Consider the following 20,944-nt stretch of genomic DNA (forward strand, 5'->3'; position numbering starts at 1 on the left):
AGATTAGCTAACATCGCCACACGTACTGTCCATCCAAAAAAACCATAATTTAGTTAACGAATGCGCTACATGATAGAATATGGATAATGTATTCATGGTATCTCTTACCAAGCAGGCATTCATGGCTGCATGGAATGCGGCATGCACGGATTCTAAAGCTCGGACGTCCGTCCTTGTACCTGCGGCGAAGACATTCTTGCTGAGTGCAGTGTCCTTCAAGGGGCCTTGCAAATCTTCTATCACTACAGAAAAAGTAGGTTTTACCGACGCTTTTTTGCCGACGCTTTTCACAAGCGTCGGCAATTTTTGGTCTAGCGTCAAACTTTGCCGACGCGGCAAAAGACGACGCTAATAAGCGTCGGTGTAGTCCCCAGCCTAAGACGATGCTAGAAGCGTCGTCGGAAGCCAACATTACCCCACCATCCTAAATCCCAACAAGCCCTCTCTCTTTCCGTTTTCCCGGCCACCGCCCTCCACCCTCAACCCATTCCAGAGATCGAAGAGAAAATCTACTTCAGTACTCTGATCGCTTTGTCACCCCCTCCCCATTCCTCCCTAATCCCCTCCAGATTCAAGAAGCAGAAGGGCTCCGACGATGATGTTTTCGCCCGCCTCTTCGCCGCCTCCTTGGATCCCGACTTCGCCCCCCTCTCCCTCGAACCACGGATCCTCAAGTCCCACCTCATCGCCGGCGAGACCCTCTGCGGCCTCTTCCTCCTGCGCTCCTCCCCGACCCTCGCCGGCTACGACTACGTGGTCGTCGCCACAGCACTGGGTTCTCGAGGGGAAGCTCAAAATACAGAGGGGTGACCCTTCACAAGTGTGGCCGCTGGGAGGCCCGCATGGGGCAATTCCTTGGAAAGAAGTGAGTAATTCTTTCTCTTCGCTTTGTTTTGTAGTTCGTTCTGTTTCCTCCTTGAAATCAGAATGAGATTTTACTCTTGCATGTGATTCCTTGTCTGTAATCTATCTGCGTCTTGATGCTTTGAGATCCACGGTTTTATCTGTTTGGTGAAAGCACCTTAAGCTGCAGACTAGATATGTTAAACTGCCCTGGTTCTTTGACAAATAATAAAGATCGTGGAAACCCCGCCTTCACCTATTGAGAATGCCATGCTTGGGTGCAGGTACATATATCTTGGGCTATTCGACAGCGAAATAGAAGCTGCAAGGTCCTATTGAACATGGATTTTCTCATTGCTGACAATGAATCTCTTAGTCTTACTATTAACTTCAACGGGGTTCAATTCCAACGTGAATCTCCCTTTTTCCTCTTTTTTTTGCTTTTCAATATCAGGGCTTATGACAAGGCTGCTATAAAATGTAATGGAAGGGATGCTGTTACAAATTTTGAGCCCAGTACCTATGAAGGAGAATTGCTTACTGAGACTGCTGATGGTGAAGGTATCCATCTGCAAATTGCAATCTATTTGAATACGAGGTTTCTATATTTGTTTGTGAAGTTTAATTGATCAGTCATGATGAAGGTACTCAATTTATCAATAACATTGTTACGGGTGCAGAGACCTGCTTTAAGGGACAGTGGTCAGCAACATACTAGATCAGGCTTATTGTTAAGCAGGTAAGAATGCTCTATACTGTTATCATGGGTCCCCTTTGTTATTTCGTTCTTTCTGTAAAATGAGCTCAAAATCAAGCCACTCCCAGGTACTAGGTATTAAGCAGCTATGCTACTGCATTTTAAACGAATAAATTTTTGTTTGTCCATTTCCCAGACTTGAATTTTCCATTACATTTTAAGAATTAATTTTTCAATTCATGATGTTTCTATGTCTTTTTTTTTCCAGAAGCTGGCAGGATGTGATTGTACTGGTCTTGATTAGCACAATGTGTTATTTCTTCTTCCTTGAGCAGCTGCTGGTATGCAATATCTGCCTATGTTTGAGGAAAGAACTCTGAAGGAGATAATAATCATGAAGCTGTTAACTTGTAAATGTAAATATGTCACTTGAGTGATCCTTTAAATTATGTTCTCCTATCCTATATGATTACTGGACCAGTTTAAAACAAAACCTGCACCACGAAAAAAAGCACATTTATCAGATAATTTCATAACTGATATTTTTCTGAAATAAAAGCACTAGCCAAACATGATAGGATTCCTTTAGTTAAGTCGTAGGTCTATATTAAAGGTTGTCAAGGTTACTATTGTTACTTACTAGAGTGATTTAAACTGCAAAGAGAAAGCTCATGTGCCGATAGTTAGGGATTTCAATATTTATGAATTACCGAGTTTGATGTGGTGAACTCTGTAACTGTTTTCTCTTTTTTCTTACCTCTCTTCTTGATCTTTCTATCACCTTCTTGAATCCTGCTCTTTCTTAATAGAAGGTTCTTTTCATAGTTTTGCTATATGAACTCTCCAATTCTAACCGCAAAACCACATTATGTGAGGAAATGTTGAAATGGAGGGTGCATACAACTAATTGACAGTAGCCTTGCAACCTTTTGAGGTTGACAATAATGTATTAGGGGAAAAAATAGAACCTCTCAGTGGATATGAGCTTAAGATGCATATGATTAACTCCAGGACTTGAAAATTTACATTCTTACATTCTCTTGGAAGGCTAATTAGATACCAGTTTTTATCCCATTGCACAAAATTTTAGGGCAGTTGAGTGAAAGTGAGCACTGATGAGCTGAGCATCCATATGCTGGGTTATCTAGCTATATTAGGTGATAATTATGTGATCTAGATCTCTAACTTATGCAGAACGAAGGCAACCGAACAGATATGATTTGTCTTTGGTAGAAGTGAGATCTATTGGTAGTCAGTCTAGGAAACAATAATTTATTGTCTTCCATGGATGCCGAGGCGGTAGCACTTGATACCACCAGGTAATACAAGGGTTGGCCGAATGATCTATCAACTGAAATTTTATTATGGAAGAAACAAATACCTGTTGTTCGTATCACTGTGATTTACATATGCTGCTATTGCAAATGTAGAAAACTTAGAGAAAGATTTTTCAGAAGCCAGGTTGATTTTCTATCCATTCATGTGCATCAGAAGTCATGCCATGGTGGCAGCAAGGTAAATATTCTTGCAGAATTGTGGTGCATGGCACATGCACTATCCAAAGGTTAATGTTGGATAAAGGGCATCTCTCTCTCTGTCTCACTCACTCAAAGAAGTATTTGCCATCTAAAGGGCATGCAACTGAAGTGAGATTAATTGAATTCCTAAACAGAGACTGCAAAATGCTGTCTTTGTCAAATGTTTAAATCTGGATTCCTGAATCTACTGTTTACCATTCATTCTCTTATAGCATGATACATCCAGACTTTTAGATTTAGTTATATGTATTGTCATGTGTACTTCTTCTTCATCCTTTCTTTCTTGACATCATGTTGATAATTGGTTTTTCCTCTATCATAGGTTAATGAGATGAGATCTCATGCAATTATGATTGCTGCACCATTTTCATTAACCTTGGGCCTGTTGGGATCAGTGCTTTCAGTTGTCTTAGGTAATCAAGTTTATCAGAGCGATTGCAATAATTAGTTGCCTTGAATTCTTAGACCACAATTTATTTTTATTTTTATTTTTGCAGCACGCAGAGAGTATGTTTGGGCATATTCAGCATTTCAGTTCTCACTTGTGGTCATATTTCTCCATCTCTTTTTTGCTGTGGTGAGTAGTTTGATAACATCCCATTTACTTAAAGTTCAAAATTTTGATTGTTCCATTCAGTTGTTTCTCACTGTTGTTCTCTGTTTTATAGTAGAAAGGATCAGTTATACTCTGGCTATAAACTATATTAACTCAGAAAGATGTTGATGCTTTAACAGTGGCTCTCAATATTTTTTCCACTTAACGTGTGATCAATTTTAGATGTTACTGTACATACATATTGTAACTCCTATTGATCTTTCTGAGTATTTTGACCTTTATAATTTACATTCATATTTTTATTTTTTTTAAAAAAAATAGCAATCCCGACGCTTTAAAGCGTCGGCGAAAACGCAGAGAACAAAGGTCAAAATATTGGGCTTTATCGACGCTTTAAAGCGTCGGGAAATCTGTTTTTCCCGACGCTTTAAAGCGTCGGCGAATCGCAAACTGTATTGGGCTTTATCAACGCTTTAAAGCGTCGGGAAAGCCGTTTTTCCTGACGCTTTCATTAGCGTCGGCAAATCCCTGTTTTTGCCGACGCTTTCTCTTAGCGTCGGCAAAAACCGGACCCACGCCCACCTGCCCGACGTCTGACCCACGCTTTGGGTCGCGTGGGCTGGGAATTCGCCGACGCTTATAAGCGTCGGTAGAGACAAAAAAAAGCGCCGGGAGTTATTCCTTCTTTTGTAGTATATCCATGTACAGGTACTATTTCTTGCATTAGTTACGAAATTATCGGTTAAAAGTATGTAGTATTGCTAATATATCCAATGTATACGTACAATATGCTGGACTGTAGAGGACTGAAGAGATGGGTTGATGAAATAGGATGGTTGAAGGTAAAGCATAACAACGTAGGCTGCCCGATTTTCTTATTTCTAGAATTTGAAGATAATGAAAGGTCAAGTACACTTTTGATGGTTCGAATTTAAGAATTTGAGGATCGGGAAACCCAATGTCTCAACTGCTTTCGGTCTTTTTAATTTCTTAAATTTAACAACCCTAAGAAAATAGGTCCGATCGGTCCTTTATGTGCGCTAGTATTGCATTGGTAATTAACGAACCTCTCCCCCATGTATTGCACCAAATATCGTAAGTTAGACCAATCCCCCATGCCATGTGGTAGAAGAATTATTTATGGACATGAAACATGTGTGCTTAGTATTGCTCCATTCTTAGTTCTCAACTCTTGGAAGATAATTACAAGTTAAATAGGATATCTGGTATCTAGACATGTCCTCATTTTAAGACAATAGATTTGCTGGGCTCTAAGAAGATATGTGACTGGCTTATAATCCTCTATTGTAGAGTTGGAAATATAGTTTCTAACTAGAATTTTTTTTACAAGGCACCGTGTATATCATGTAATTAAGACTGCCTTGTTTGATAGCCGTTCATCTTTTGATAGAGTGCACCGAGTGCTATACAGCACTTTGCGGTGTAAATTGTGCATCGTACATGATCCGTGCTCTAAAAAAAAAAAAGGAAATGACTTTGGCAGGTGTATTGATGAATTTCTAATACCGTTGTTTGGGACCTGGAATGTAGATTGATGGAGCTATCTTGGCAGCCAATAAAACTTGGATATTAAAGAAAGAAGTCTGGATCGACTTTATGTTCATTAAGGGTCTAACCATCAATGGATCGGGCGTGATTGATGGTCAAGGCGCCATTTGATCGCCTTTTGTTCGACAATCCACTGTGCTCATTGGTTCTTTTTGTTCCTTTTCTATCGCAGCAATGTGCAAGAGCGCCCGTGGTGAGTGCTGTTAACTTCCTACAAATAAATGTAGATGATAAAACTTAAATGGATAATATTATTATGAAGATGTGATTTGATCTGAAGTTGTTATATCCATCAGGAGATGTTAAAACTTGTTTTTATGTAGGCCTTCTATATTGGAAGTTGCACGCACGTCCGGCTGACAGGCTTAAGTTTCAAGAACAGTCCCATGATGCATGTATGCATACACAACACTGTTGGTGCCAATCTCACCAAGCTCAACATATCAGCTCCTGCAGATAGTCCAAACACAGATGGCGTGCACATCGAAAGAAGCCAAGAGGTGCAAATCACTCATTCTACCATCGGTCCAGGTAATCTCCTCTTCACTATAAATTTCGATTGTTTGTTGCTTATAATACAATCTACATTAGAAACAAACTATATTAGAAACATCAGAAATTTTAGACTCTAAGCTGGTGTCTGTTTTTCTATGACTACAGGAGATGATTGCATATCCATTGGAAACGGCACTTACAACATAAATATCAGTCGGATAGACTGTGGTCCAGGCCATGGCATAAGGTTTGTTTTCGCCGCTCGTCGCAACATTTCACATAGGCAATGTCATGGAGAGAAAATATGTGAACACCATGAAAACCACCACTCATGCCGATGAAATGGGAAACTAAATGCTTATTATAAAAACAAAATCCGAATTGGATTATCAGCATAATATAGTGTTCAAAATGTTAAATTGAATAGCATATAAAATCGGAGGAAAACACTGTTTGTCTGAGATTTTATATCAAAACACTATGCTAATGCCTTTGCAATGTCATGACAACTATGAATCGGGACGTGCCTTGGCGATCATACATTTCTGCTTAGTAATCGGAAGTTCTAGGTTTGAATCTTGAATGATGCATCTCCAAATATCTGCAATCTTGCTAGGTAACTGCAGCATGGAATATAGGTCTCTCTATCTTTTTTTTGAAAATTCTGAAAAATAAGTGACGGCATGTTGAACCTGACTAAATCATCCTGACATGTCTTATAACTCCTTTTGAGAGCGTGTCTTAACCAACGAGCCTCGTTTTCTTGCTTGTTTCTAGTATTGGAAGCCTGGGTAGAGACGGCTCCATAGCACAAGTAGAGCAAATTCATGTTTCCTCCTGTAATTTCTACAACACTACCAATGGTGCAAGAATAAAGACATGGTAGGTAAACTCTCAATGTGTATTTTGTTCTTATAGTAAAAAAATAATAAACATTATGCATTTGCGGACTGGATCTCTCTGCTGAAGAGATGCCAATCATCTGAAATTAAGTGCAGTTGGTTCTTAGAATAGTACTTTTTGCCCTACTACAATATTTGTATGAAAGTTTAGTTTTCCCCCCCCCCTGCTAACTCAGTTCCTTCCTGCTAGGGTGGACGTGGTTATGCAAAAGGGATATTGTTTAGGAATATCACTATGTTTTCGACAAGGAGGCCCATAATAATAGATCAATATTATTGCGAGCATGGCAACAACTGTGCCAACAAGGTAAAACGTCCACCTTTTCAAGAATGTAGCAATGCAGCAATCAATATGAACATGACATCACTTCCTGCTTGGTGAGTTGCAACGATCTCTTATTCTTGCATCGACCACACAGAAGAGCATATATAAAGAAAAATAGTTGCAATGCATGTAGATGCTTCACATCTCAAGGTGTGCATGGGTGTAGGTGTAGCACTCCTCGCAACAAAATTAATGATTGGAAAAAAACAAGATATATAGTTGCAATATAACTTCATATCTTGGTTTCTGGTGGTTGTACAAATTTTTCTAAATCACTTGGTTTGTTTTCCTTTGTTGCATTCGATGGGGATGAAGACGTCGGCCGTTCAAGTGAGCGATGTGCAATTTGACAAGGTTGCAGGATCATCAGCTGATGATAAAGCCATTGTTCTAAGGTGCAGCAAAAGCAAAGCTTGCACAGACATTACATTGGCGAATGGAAATATCACATCTGCAAACCCTAAAGAGCCAGCAACAGCCTTCTGCTTTAATGTACATGGAAAAATAAACGGTACGGTAATCCCTGCACTCACCAGTTTCGACGGGCAATGAAGTTACTGCTTCTTGGAAAGCCATCACTTGTATCAACAGAGATCATGATTGACCGAAGGTCTCTATAATGCAATCACTTTGTAAATGCAATAATGTAAATGATAAATGAAATAACTTGTGGGGAAAATAAAGAAATGTCTCTTGTTTGGTTGGTGTGAGGACCAGCCCACACATAGTGGACTAATGGGCCAAGCCCAACGTGGCTGGCCCATCTGAAAATCCAAGTAGCCTTTCGGGAAGAAGATGGAGGCGGTAATCGCCAGCTGTTCGGCGGTTACAACCGCCTGACAGCCACAATCACCACCACTCTTCTTCCTTCCCACCGAATGCTATAAGAGCCAGGGGCTCTTCTCACGGATGTTTCATTCCTCACCTCACTGCCCCTCACTCCCTTTTTCTCCTGCTACAAGGAATTGAAGAGTAGGGATCTGAGCCGCCGGAGGGAACATCACAGGGTTGTCCCGGAACTAGGTAAGTCCCTGACTTCTTCTTCCATTGTAATATGCAAGTAGATCTAGCTTAATCATGAAACAACAAGATATAGAGAACGAAATATAAGAGATCAAAAACAGGAAAAAGGGAAAGAATGAAAACAAAAGAAAAAGAATAGGAAGAATAAGAATAAGAAGAAGAAGAGGGAAAGAAGGGGAAGAGCCTACCTAGGGTCCTCAGATGTGGATCCGGCGCAGTGAACTCAGCCGCGGGTTTTCCTTGGTCGCGGCTTGTCGTGGGGGTGGGTCTCTCCCCCACCCGCAGTGGGGACGAAGGAGGAGCCGCTGGCTCCGACCGCAGACTCTGCGGGCTTCGGTCGGAGCTGCGGTGGGATGGAGGCCCCTTCTTCTCAAGGGGGTGGTTCCGACCCCCATTTGCACCAAAGAATGGAGAGGGGGCCGGCTGCTGCGGGCGCGGCCACGGGTTCGGCCGTGGGCACCGCCGGTCGCGACCGACCTCTTCCATGAGGGGGAGTCGTCCTCCTCCCTTCTAAAGAGAAGATGGAAGAAGAAGAAGGGGGGGATTGGCTGCTACAGGCCGAGCCGCGGGCGATGTTGGCTGGCAGCCGATTTCCCCGACCTCGGACCCGTTTCCCTCCCGAGCACTCCCACGAGCTTCCTCGCTTCATGTGAGAAGAGGAGAAGAGGAGGAGGAGATCGGGAAGGGAAGAAGAAAGAAGGAGAAGAGAAGAAGAAAAGAAAGAAGAGGGAGGAAGCTTGGGGAACGGAGAAGAGAAGAAAAAGAAAGAAAAAGAAAAAGAAAAGAAAAAAGAAAAGAAAAGAAAAGAATAGAAGGAAAGAAGGAAAAGAAAAGAAGAAAGAAAAATAAATAAAAAATGGCTGTGGGCCGAAATGGGCCTGATTCCGGAGTGGGCTTCAAATAAACTTGGCTTTAGAAGCCTGAAGCCAGGCTGGGCCCTGATTCAAGCCTAGTGTTTTTAAAACCAAAACTAACTGGGCTTCAAGAGCTCAAATTTTAATATAGGGACTAAATTGAATATATTTTGAGGCTAGGTTCCCTTTAAATTAATTAGAAATGATAAGGTTTAATTATAAATTAACTAATTGTGTTTCTGGGCCTGAATACAAATGGGCCCAGTAATTGAATCAGGCCAAGAGCCTGATCCAGAACCCAATTAAACTTTGGGCCTGAATGCAAATGGGCCCTGACCTGAACCAGAGAGCAATTGGGTCAAACCCGAACCAGAAGGTGATAGTCAACTTTAAAGACCACGCAATAGCACGTATCTGGTAGGATAGTGATTACGGGTATCGATCCACAGGGATTGGGGTATAATTATTTTTCTTTAAAAATAAAAATATTTGAAAAAGAGAATTTGTGAAGACTATTAAACTAAGCAATTTAATAAAAGAAAATGCAATTAAAATGATATCAGTTTGGGAGAACCTAGGGCAAGGAATTCACCACTAACATCGGAACAAGGGTTATTTATATTTTAATTTATTCTTGGATTAACATGCAAATTGGCTACAAGCCTAATAAGCATTCGAATAAAATTTCACAGAAGTAATTTAGGCATAATCCATCTTTAGTTTAGCATGAAATGTCTACTCTAATCTAAGGTGGTAGCACATCGCATCTTCCTTAAGCATGAACTATCTTATTTTTACTTCAATGATCATGAAGAGCAGTTGTATAAACTTCATATTTAAAATCACAGAAATTAAATATGAGATGAAATAAAATATTCATTAGAAGCAGAATAAGGTTTATACAACTCCAAGAATAGAAATTAAAAATATAAAAACCCTTGGCCCTTTGTTAGGGCTACATCCGGCCCTGGAGAAGAGAACAGCCTGCATGGAGTTGGAGACGGCAGCAGCAGCAGGCTCCCATCTCTTCCTTCATGATTTCTTTCTTTGAAATATTTCCAAAATAACAAAACTCTTCTCTCTCCTCTTATTTTTTATTCTCTCATGTTCCCGTGGCTCACCCCCTCCCCTGTTTCCTCTTCTTCTTCCCGTCGGACTTGCCTCCGAGAGATCAGATGCCAAGGGGTCCGTCTCTTCCCCTTTTATAGCCTTCACCAGCCGCACGTCGTGGGAAGATAAAGATGACAGGAAGTAGGATAAGGCTCACGAGTGGTTAATCGTTGGGAGATAATCCGTGATGCGAGAGAGGTTGGTTTCGTTCATGGGATACGGGAGGAAAGGAAGACGGTTGGGATGCTGGGATGGAATCGTGAGATGAGTAGAGGCTTTGAACGCGGATGGGATGAAGGCTGCTGGATTCGGCTGAAAGTTGGATGGATCTGTGAGCAGGGGATGAGCTGGGAGATTTGTTGCTTGATTTGATTCGCTGGGTTTGGAGCTTATCCCGTGGGATATTGGGAAAGGATCTCGGCTGACAGTTGAGATGAAGCTCGTGGGATAAGGATGAATCAGTTGTTTTGTCCGAGCGGGATGAGAGCGGGATTTGAGTTCATCCTGTGAGCGTTTGAGAAGATTTCGGAGGAAGAGGTTGTGGACGACGGAATGGCTGGGATTGATTTCGGAAGAGATTAATCCAAAACAGGGGAATGGAAGATGGCTGGATAAGGATGATCGCAGAGTACTCGGACGTTGGGATTTGAGGTTGGGAACGAATGGATTGGTTTTGTTCGTGGGATGCCAAACGGTAATGAAGGCTGATCTTGAATGACCGAAGCATAGAATGAGCTGGGAGCTGGAAGGAAGGCTTTGTTTGGATTCGGAAGAAGACATCCGGATGTTGGAGAATGGGAAGACGTTGGAACTGCTGGGATACTCTGTGATGACGCGGAGATGAAGATGTTGGGAACGGAAGATAGCTGGGACGTTGAGGATGTTGTTCACGGTTGGAAAACAGGGGATTTAAAAGATGAGGATGAAGCGGATGATGGGATGAAGATGGAGGAGATGAAGCTTTGGAACGGCTGGCAGCTGGGACTTGATCCTTGTGAACGGTGGGATGTTTGACTTGCGGCTGGCAGTGGGATGGGAACGTATCACGAATGAACTGCAAGATCTTGGAGGATACTGAGCCGTTGGGAGGGGCCAGATTCGGCTGGGAAAATAAGTTTGATTGTGCGTGGAGGATGAGATTGAATACCAGCGGCTGTTGGCTTGGTTCGTGGACGTGGAAGAAACAGGGGAAGTGAAGTTGGGATCTCGGGAAGATGGGGTCTTGGCTCTGTTTTGAAATACTCACGGGATGGGGAGATGAGTTGGTTGAAGACGCTGGATTTGGTGAAGTTGGGAAGGACGTGGGAATTGAACCGTTTGAAACAGGGGAATTAATCCTATTTGGCTAGGCCAATGACTAGAATTCTCTGAGATCTGTGCAACTATAGATGAATAGATGATATACTTTGAGATCTGAGAAATAAATGATTGAAAAGTGTGGGAAGTGAAGTAGGTGAAATTGTGAAGAAACGGGAATTAATGGGAAGCACTGGGTTTTGGAGGAGAGTTCTTGGAGTCGACTCTGGAGGATGCTGCAGTGTCCATAGGCTTTACCTAATTGAGCTCGACTCGACCTGCATGCATTAAGCTTAATTAATAAATAATCAAATCAAACTTGAATTACCTTGGATAATTTATTAAAATGCAATCATGAAGGTAATACATTTTTTTTTGGTTGAATTTACAAATTATGTGAATTAAAATAATGATAAGTGCTATGAATAAGATATTAATTTATGTATTATTTAGCACTTATCAGAAGGTGAACCAGACCTGAACCAGGAATTTAATCAAATCCGAACCAGGAAGTAGATTAGACCAGAACCAAAAATTGAATTGGGCCCTGGGCCTGAACCAAAAATTAAATTGGGCTATGGACCCGATGTCACGACCCCCGCCCCATTTCCGGCAGACCGCCGCGACGGTCCTAGGGTGCGGGTAGGCATAAGGCCACCAGCCATCGCGTAGAACCCTACTACCTATCAATCATCAATAAATCTTGAAAAATTTGGCATGATGCATGCACAAAATGATCACTTTTTCTATAGTGACCTGTCAGGATTATCTCAATACATACAACACACTACCTGTCAGAGCAGCAATCACATAATCCGTCACATAATGAACCTGGACAATATATATCAATACATTATCTCAGGCATATAACTCATCTGTATAAAAATCTGGTTCCCATTCCATCCATGGTCAAACCCATATCCACAACAGGATCTATGACTGTAACTATACACTATATACAACAGAAGGTTTATAATACACCAAAAGGGTATAAACCTCTATCTACATTATACTATACTATGGAGCGGCACAGCTAGCAGGCAATCTCTAACCCTGCTCTTCTCTATACAATACCTGCCCTGCAATCAAAAATACCAAACTGGGGAGTGAGTATATGAATACTCAGTGAGTGGAGTAGAGAGTACTATGCACATGAGACAGAATATAATCATGGCTCGAGATGAAATCTCAAGATCAATAACAACATGAACATGAACTCAACATAGAGAATATGGAGTAAATCATCAATATCACCACAATCAATATCAACTCATCTGAAGCATATATGGAATAATCAAGTATACATATATGCTACTCATGAATATGCTCAACAGATCATAATGCTGGAACATACAAATCAGGTGTCAATATGCTGAAATCATCACTAGACAGCTGTCGGGAGGTGGGTTTTACGCCCCAGGCGAACCAGCAACAACTCCTTACTGTCACATGCATATGCAGGATAATACACCATATCGATAATGGAAATGCTAGACAGCTGTCGAAAGGTGGGTTTTACGCTCCAGGCGAACCAGCAACAACTCCCTACTGTCACATTCATATGCAGGATAAGATACCCCACTAATCATGTAAATGCCGGCTAGTATCCAGAACAGAAATCCATCTCACATCTACATACTAAACGGCACCTCGCGGGAATTCTACATCCGCGGAAAGCCATACTGCACCTCGCGGGGTCTTACTATGCCCGGCGGCAAGCAGAATATAAGTCGAAGGACCGGCCGATCCTACGCCTAGGGCCGTGTCCCCCCTAGGAAGGGACTGGGCTCCGCGCACCCAGAAGGCTACTATGTGCACAAAGGCCGATGTTCAACCTCATCGACTATAGGTGTCCTGCAGATACTGCCAAGCCATGCATGAATGCCATAATGCACCCTCCCAATACTCTACTAAAAAGGAGTATGATCAAGACTACCACTCACTCGACTCCGACCCAATCATAAACTAACATCAGGGTTGGGAGTGAGGGTCAAGGAAGTGCAATACAACTCAATATACCACTAAAAAGGCTCTACAAATCTTTGAAATAGAGGAAATGAAATCAATTTACAAAAGAAATCATTTCACAATTCGAAATCAATTTGATTACTCATCAACCCCTCGTAATTCCTCTCAATGTTTCCTCAAATGCATGTACAGAATAATCAAGCATAGAGAATCAAGATTATAAAGGAATCTACTACAACAATTAATCAATAAGCTCAGGTGGAATCAAGTCACACTTGGCAACATTCATGAAAATGAATAAGGAATGTGCTCATGGTGCAAAGTACATGACTCCCACTCACCTGTCAATCTGGCACAGCCCTGATACGCCTCCAAAAATCTACAGCTGGCAGTGGGAAACTTCTTCCTCTTGTTCCCTAGCTTCTTGCCCAACTGTGACATGCATTTACAATACATTTAGTCCTGTATCAAGGGCTATAATCTACGTGCCAATTATAATATAGGGAACTTTAATTGATTCAACTCCCCCGTTCCCTAAATCTTTTCTTTTCTTTCCTTTTTTTTCTTTTTCTATTAATTAACTCATCATTTATGTATACCAGGGATTTCCTTGCATGAGTACAAGGTCCCTTTTAGCTTGATCTAGGCTTAATACTCTATTATAGCATGAAATCCCTTATTTTCCACCCGGATGAACAGTAATCCGGACCGACAGCCGGTTACTTCATCCCGGGTTTGATCCACTTTCAGGACTCCAAATTTGATGAAATTTTTATCTAACATTCTACACTCATAGAGAATTCTAAAGAGGTAACATGCATTGCTATCGGAGGTCGTTTGACCCCCTAAATAATTCGCTGAAGTTGGGACTTCGACACCGTTTTTCCGTAGTGCCCGAAAAATTTGTCAAAATCCGATTCTTCTTCTTTTAACCGCCTCTACAACCCTTATCCGACCCCTCTAGACTATATTCACCCTTTGTATAGCCTAATGTCATCAAAAGACTAGATAGGGATGGATATTTACCTTTTTCTTTTTGAAAATCGAGGTCCTTGCATAGAGGGGAAGGAGATCTATATTTTTTCCTTCAGCTGGAAGTGCACTCGGGACTCCTTTCCCTTTCTTTTTCTTCTTCTTCTTCCTCTTCCTTTCTTCCTTTCCTTTCCTCTTCTTCTTTTTCTTCCTCTCTGTCGCCGCTTGAGAACCCCTCCCTTTCTTCTCTCTGCTTCATTCCCGTGAGCCACCAACCACCCCATTTAAATCACATCAAAGCACTATTCACCTTTGTTTAATATTATTAAATTTCCATTTTGCCCCTAACACTTCAACATATCTACAACTATGCCATTATCTTTTGATTCCTTCCAATTTTACCCCTTATATCAATTTTAAAGGACTATTCTATCCCTTTTTATATATAAAAAAAATTTTGGGGGTTATTACATCCTCCCCTCCTTATATAAAATTCGTCCTCGAATTTAAAAGAGTAAATTACCTGATTACTCAAAGAGGTGAGGGTATTTGCTCTTCATACTTTGCTCCGACTCCCAAGTGCATTCTTCAACATTGTGCCGGTGCCATTGGACCTTTACCATACATATTTTCTTATTTCTCAGCTTCCTGATCTGAGTATCAAGAATAGCGACAGGAAGTTCTTCATAAGAAAGATCTTCTTCTACTGTAACTTTCTGCACTGATAGCACATGAGATGGATCCGGCACATACTTCCGGAGCATAGATATGTGGAATACTGGATGCACATGGCTGAGGTTTGGCGGCAGTGCTAATCTGTAAGATACATTGCCAACTTTATCTAATATTTCAAAGGGGCCAATGTATCTGGGACTAAGCTTGCCCCTCTTTCCAAACCTCATTACCCCTTTCATAGGAGAGATCTTTAGGAACACGTGATCCCCCATGCCAAACTGCACATCTCTCCTTCTGATATCTGAGTAGCTCTTCTGCCTACTGAACACTGTCCTCAACCTTTCCTGTATCATTGGCACTTTTTCTGATGTCTCTCTGATCAAATCTGGTCCTTCTAGGTGCTTCTCTCCAATCTCAGACCAGCACAAGGGAGATCTACATTTCCTCCCATAAAGTGCCTCATAAGGTGCCATACCAATAGTGGAGTGATAACTGTTATTATATGCAAACTCCACTAAAGGTAAGTATCTGTCCCAGCTACCTCTGAAATCCAGTACACACATTCTGAGCATATCCTCGAGGGTCTGAATGGTCCTCTCCGATTGCCCATCTGTTTGAGGGTGAAATGCTGTACTGAAATCAAGCTGAGTTCCTAATGCCTCATGGAGTTTCTGCCAAAATCTAGAGGTAAACTGTGAACCTCTATCTGATATAATAGAAACTGGCACTCCATGCAGAGATACTATTTTATTCACATATATTTCGGCATACTGAGCTACTGAATATGTGGTTTTCACCGGTAGAAAATGGGCTGATTTTGTCAATCTATCCACAATCACCCAGATGGAATCATATCCTTTTTGTGTTCTGGGCAGCCCGACCACAAAATCCATAGTTATCCTTTCCCATTTCCACTCGGGCAAAGGTAACTCTTGCAAAAGCCCTGTTGGCTTCTGATGTTCAAATTTCACTTGTTGACAAGTCAAACAAGAAGCCACATATTTGGCTACATCCCTTTTTAATCCGTTCCACCAATATATGCCTTTGATATCATGATACATTTTGGTGGAACCAGGATGAATGCTATAGGGAGTGTTGTGTGCTTCATGCATAATCCTCTGTCTCAGATTTTCCACATTTGGCACACATAGCCTACTGCCATACCTCAACATTCCATCTACAATCTGAAACCTTTCTGACTGTCCTGATTGCACTTCTCCTTTCAGTTTCACAAGGATTGGATCTAAATCCTGTGAAACTTTGATTTCATCTATCAACCTCGGTTTCACCTGAAACTGTGCAATCAAAGGACGAACCTCTAATAACTCAAAAGATAGTCCCTGAGCAAATAAATCTGCCAGATCTCTGACTATCTCTCTCCTCTGGACGGAGATGTGAGATAAACTGCCCATTGACTTCCGGCTGAATGCATCTGCTACTACATTAGCCTTGCCCGGATGATACAGGATTTGGCAGTCATAATCCTTCAACAGCTCTATCCATCTCCTCTGTCTGAGATTCAAATCTCTTTGCTGCTGAATGTACTGGAGGCTTTTATGATCAGTATATATTTCACATTTCTCACCATATAAATAATGCCTCCATATCTTTAATGCAAATATGACAGCAGCCATTTCTAAGTCATGAGTGGGATAGTTTACTTCATGCTTTCTTAGCTGTCTGGATGCATATGCAATCACCTTGCCATTCTGCATCAACACACATCCCAATCCCACTTTAGAAGCATCACAGTAGACTACAAACCCGCCTGTATCTGTGGGTAGAGTCAAAACTGGAGCTGATGTGAGACAATCTTTCAGCTTCTGGAAGCTCTGTTCACAAGAATCTGTCCAAGTGAACTTAACCTGCTTCCGAGTCAGCTTTGTTAATGGGGTAGCTATTTTTGAAAAGTCCTTTACAAACTTTCTATAGTACCCAGCCAGACCCAGAAAACTCCTGATTTCTGTTACATTTGTTGGTCTCGGCCAATCCATAACTGTCTCAATCTTCTTGGGATCCACCCTGATTCCTTCCTTACATATTATGTGTCCCAAGAATCCAACTTCTTGTACCCAGAACTCACATTTAGTAAGTTTGGCATACAGTTCATGTTCTCTCAAGGTTTGTAGTGCTATCCTCAAATGCTCTTCATGATCAGCCTGACTCTTAGAATATATGAGGATATCATCTATAAAGACTATCACAAATCTGTCAAGATAGGGTTTAAAGACCCTATTCATCAAATCCATGAATGCTGCTGGGGCATTTGTCAGCCCAAATGGAAGCACTAGAAACTCATAGTGCCCATATCTCGTTCTGAATGCAGTCTTCAATATATCTTCCTTTCTGATTTTTAACTGATGATACCCAGACTGCAGATCAATCTTCGAGAAGTACTCAGCCCCTTGTAATTGATCAAACAGGTCATCTATCCTGGGGAGTGGGTATCTATTTTTGATGGTCACTTTATTCAGCTGTCTATAATCTATACATAATCTCAGCGACCCATCCTTCTTCTTCACAAACAGAATTGGGGCACCCCATGGTGATGTACTGGGCCTAACAAACCCCTTGTCTAGCAGATCATGCAACTGCACCTTCAACTCCCTCAGCTCTGTAGGTGCCATACGATAGGGAGCAATCGATATAGGGTTTGTACCAGGAAGAAGTTCAATACTGAACTCAATTTCTCTATCAAGTGGCAATCCTGATAATTCCCCTGGAAATACATCAGGATACTCCCTAACAACTGGAATCTGCTGCAGATCCACAGACTCTACCTGGGTGTCCATCACATAAGCTAGATAGCTTTGACACCCCTTTCTCAGCAGCCTCTTTGCTTTTACTGCAGACACCAAATTCATTGGGATCTCACTCCTGTCCCCTTGATATGTAAATTTTTCCTTATCTAAAGGTCTGAAGATAACACTCTTTTCTTGGCAGTTAATGGTGGCACGATTGTCTGATAACCAATCCATACCCAGTATGACATCAAATTCTAACACTGCCAACTCAATCAAATCGACTGGGAGTGTCTTACCTTCTACCTCTACCACACAGGTAGGATACACATATCTCACTTCTATACTATCCCCTACAGGTGTGCTAATAACTAAGGGAATATGCATCAATATCTTATCCTTAGCTAACTTTTTAGCAAAATAAGGGGACACAAATGAATGGGTAGCTCCAGAATCAAATAACACTCTAGCTTTAATCTTATCAATGAGGAGCATACCTGTCACAGCTGCATTTGATGCCTGTGCCTCCTGTGGATTTACCGTGAACACCCTTCCTTGCCCTCTGCCTGCTGGAGCTAACAGCTGAGATGGTCCAACACTCTGCTGTGACGCTGGTGTCTGACCTCTGCCTCTGCCTACAGGCCCCCTACTACTAGGCCTGTCCATCTGCACAGAAGGGTAGGATGTTAAAGGCACAAACTGCTGGGTGGCACCCTGCGGGCATTCTCTGACAAAATGACCCGGCTGTCCACATCTGTAGCACACTCCCTGACCCATTCTGCATCTGCCAGGGTGCTGCTTCCCACATATGCCACACACTGGCCATGATTGGAACTTGGATTCAGTTCTGGCCATAGTGACCGGAGGACGAGGTGCTAATGGTAGAGAAGCATCCTGTGACTGACCTCTTCTCCTCCACTTCCTCTTACGTGGGGCAGGTGGAGCTGAGCGTACAGACTGCTCCGTCGGGCCCTCCGGGAGACTTGCTCCCTCAGATCTACCTCGGCTGCTTTGCCCTTTCCCCTTACTCATTTTCCTCTGTTCTCTTTCAGCCCTTTCCTCTTTGTTTCTGATCTCCCACTGTTTTGCTTTATCAATTAGCCTAGACAAGGTGGGGACCTCTACTGCCAGCACTGCATTATAAAGCAGGGAAATCAGACCCCGCCTGAATCTTTCTATCCTGGCAGCTTCAGTGGGGATGATGTAAGGAGCATACTTCCCCAATCTAGTGAACTCACGAGCGTACTCAGATACGCTCATTCCGGGCATCTGCTTCAGCCTCTCAAACTGAAGAGCCCGATTCTACCTCTCAGCCGGAGACAAAAACTCATCCATCACTGCTTGCCTGAACTCTTCCCAGGTTGGAGGATTCCTACTGTACAATCTGTCCTCCACGTGCTTCTGGTACCAGCCCCAGGCATCTTCTTTCATTGTGAGCCCTACAAGTTCTATTGCCCTTGCATCAGAACAGGGCAGTCTCCGTATCATCTTTTCAGTCTCCTCCAGGAATTTCTGAGGATCTTCACCTTCTTACCCCTTAAACTCTGGGGTTCTGAGCCTCAGAAATTCCTGTACAGTAATCCCCTCATCATCTAGAGCCCGCCTGGCCAAACTTCTTGGCACAACTACAGGAGGTGGGATGGATACTACTGACGGGGCAGGAGATTTTCCCCGAGCAATCTGCTCCCTCAGAGCCTGATTCTCCGCCAGTAACTGTTCCATTAATGCATCTCTACTTCCTACCTCTCCTTGATCATCAACCCTCCGTCTATCAGCAGGAGGAGATTTTTCTCTTTGGGGCTCGACATGTGCGGAACCCGCATCCAATGCTATATCTGGCTCCATTCTCCTTGGAAGTATTCTTTATGTCTCTAAAAGAGTCAAAAAGAGAGGACAGTCGTTACACAGAGCCATAATATATTTTACTGAATTGTAAATGACTCATAAATTAATATACAGAAAAATCCTATGCTCCATAGTATAATCCTATACTTAATCCTAACTCACCCAATTGCTCTGACAGGACTCTTGTTTAACCTTTGCTCTGATACCAAGCTTTGTCACGACCCCCGCCCCGTTCCCGGCGGGCCGCCGCGACGGTCCTAGGGTGCGGGTAGGCATAAGGCCACCAGCCACCGCGTAGAACCCTACTACCTATCAATCATCAATAAATCTTGAAAAATTTGGCATGATGCATGCACAAAATGATCACTTTTTCTATAGTGACCTGTCAGGATTATCTCAATACATACAACACACTACCTGTCAGAGCAGCAATCACATAATCCGTCACAGAATGAACCTGGACAATATATATCAATACATTATCTCAGGCATATAACTCATCTGTATAAAAATCTGGTTCCCATTCCATCCATGGTCAAACCCATATCCACAACAGGATCTATGACTGTAACTATACACTATATACAACAGAAGGTTTATAATACACCAAAAGGGTATAAACCTCTATCTACATTATACTATACTATGGAGCGGCACAGCTAGCAGGCAATCTCTAACCCTGCTCTTCTCTATACAATACCTGCCCTGCAATCAAAAATACCAAACTGGGGAGTGAGTATATGAATACTCAGTGAGTGGAGTAGAGAGTACTATGCACATAAGACAGAATATAATCATGGCTCGAGATGAAATCTCAAGATCAATAACAACATGAACATGAACTCAACATAGAGAATATGGAGTAAATCATCAATATCACCACAATCAATATCAACTCATCTGAAGCATATATGGAATAATCAAGTAAACATATATGCTACTCATGAATATGCTCAACAGATCATAATGCTGGAACATACAAATCAGGTGTCAATATGCTGAAATCATCACTAGACAGCTGTCGGGAGGTGGATTTTACGGCCCAGGCGAACCAGCAACAACTCCTTACTGTCACATACATATGCAGGATAATACACCATATCGATAATGGAAATGCTAGACAGCTGTCGGAAGGTGGGTTTTACGCCCCAGGCGAACCAGCAACAACTTCCTACTGTCACATTCATATGCAGGATAAGACACCACACTAATCATGTAAATGCCGGCTAGTATCCAAAACAGAAATCCATCTCACATCTACATACTAAACGGCACCTCGCGGGAATTCTACATCCGCGGAAAGCCATACTGCACCTCGCGGGGTCTTACTATGCCCGGCGGCAAGCAGAATATAAGTCGTAGGACCGGCCGATCCTACGCCTAGGGCCGTGTCCCCCCTAGGAAGGGACTGGGCTCCGCCCACCCAGAAGGCTACTATGTGCACAAAGGCCGATGTTCAACCCCATCGACTATAGGTGTCCTGCAGATACTGCCAAGCCATGCATGAATGCCATAATGCACCCTCCCAATACTCT

At 42.3% G+C, this 20,944-nt stretch overlaps 1 pseudogene across 1 annotated transcript; it reads left to right on the forward strand.

Annotated features, from left to right (window-relative positions):
* The first annotated feature begins 411 nt into the window (after positions 1–411).
* On the forward strand, positions 412–8,673 carry LOC149768310 (exopolygalacturonase-like; annotated as a pseudogene). The gene is made up of 13 exons (XR_016398858.1): positions 412–865; positions 1,128–1,404; positions 1,524–1,582; positions 1,809–1,881; positions 3,401–3,491; positions 3,576–3,655; positions 5,186–5,311; positions 5,376–5,426; positions 5,527–5,734; positions 5,864–5,945; positions 6,476–6,584; positions 6,791–6,907; positions 7,241–8,673. The product of XR_016398858.1 is annotated as an exopolygalacturonase-like (transcript).
* Positions 8,674–20,944: the final 12,271 nt, after the last annotated feature.

This window comes from Phoenix dactylifera, chromosome 2, assembly GCF_051530095.1.
Source record: "Phoenix dactylifera cultivar Ajwa chromosome 2, Ajwa_hap1_PhDact_Kaust_v1.1, whole genome shotgun sequence".
NCBI lineage: Eukaryota > Viridiplantae > Streptophyta > Magnoliopsida > Arecales > Arecaceae > Phoenix > Phoenix dactylifera.